Source organism: Laccaria bicolor, genomic scaffold, assembly GCF_000143565.1.
Source record: "Laccaria bicolor S238N-H82 LACBIscaffold_190 genomic scaffold, whole genome shotgun sequence".
NCBI lineage: Eukaryota > Fungi > Basidiomycota > Agaricomycetes > Agaricales > Hydnangiaceae > Laccaria > Laccaria bicolor.
The window spans coordinates 2,896-4,048 of NW_001890049.1; positions in this window are offsets into that span (position 1 = coordinate 2,896).

The following is a 1,153-nucleotide window of genomic DNA, read 5'->3' on the forward strand; positions in this document are numbered from 1 at the left end:
GCACTTTTGTTCTTTCAGGCTTGGACTTTCATTTCTTCAGACAGGACTTGTGCAAAGGGTCACCACTTGCATTCAGGTTGGTTCCAAGGGACCATGGAGTTTGTACAGCATGCTGTCACACCTTTCTTCCTTCCCTTCAGTGCGGATGTCCTCCCCTTCCATAGTGCCGCTGACCAGTTCTGAGTACAGTGTAGCAGCTGTGTATGTGGGATTGAGTGTTTGCCATTGTGCAAGCCTTTTGTGTGTTATGTGCTTTGGGGGGGTACATGGCTATATATTTAGAGTGTGCTCTATTCTCATCTGAATTCCTGGCGCTTTCTCCCTTCTGGGTTGCCGCCACCCAGGGCCCTGGCCTCTTGGCGAGATCACTCAGCCTCATCACAGATCGGTCACACTTCCAGACCATCTCTTTCATTGGTTGCAGCTCTACTTATGACAATCTCAATACTAATTGAGTACTAATCTATGACTAAATTCACCTCTCATTTGATGCCAAGGGAAAGCTGATGTGAAAAATACAGATGTGTGGCAGATGGCTGACTGACCTCTGACTTCATGTGATTTTCCTTGACTTCACTTTTTACTGAGTATCAGTGGCCACTGTTCTCTTCACATGTGTTCTTTGAAGTGTATTCACCAAATGGTAGATTGTGTTATATCTGAATCTTGAATGAATATTATAGACAGCCTTTGATCATTCACTGGTGGTACTGGCAAGACAATTTGCAGGCAAGACTGGATAGGGTAAATGACTGAACAGTCATACTAGCTCATGATTTGGGAAGACTGAAAAAAGACTAATGAAACTTATTCAACCTAGGCAGATGTAAGGCAGTGGCTCCAAGTCTGAAGGTAAAAGATAGGATAGCCACTTCCTATCTGAAGAGAAAATACAGTCTCCACTAATGTCATAGACATGACATGACAGCAAATGTGTACATGCAACAATGGCAAAAAGTCAACTGAACTCAATCCTTCAACCATGTGCCCATGATCCTTTACATAGTCAAGGAGACTTTAAACAAACTCAATATCAGAAAAGCAGACTACAAACTTTTGAAGTGAAAAAAGCAGACATTACAAACTTTTGTAGTCTCAAAAAGNGGGACACTACAAACTTTGTAGTGAAAAAGCAGACATCAGTAAAATTGTG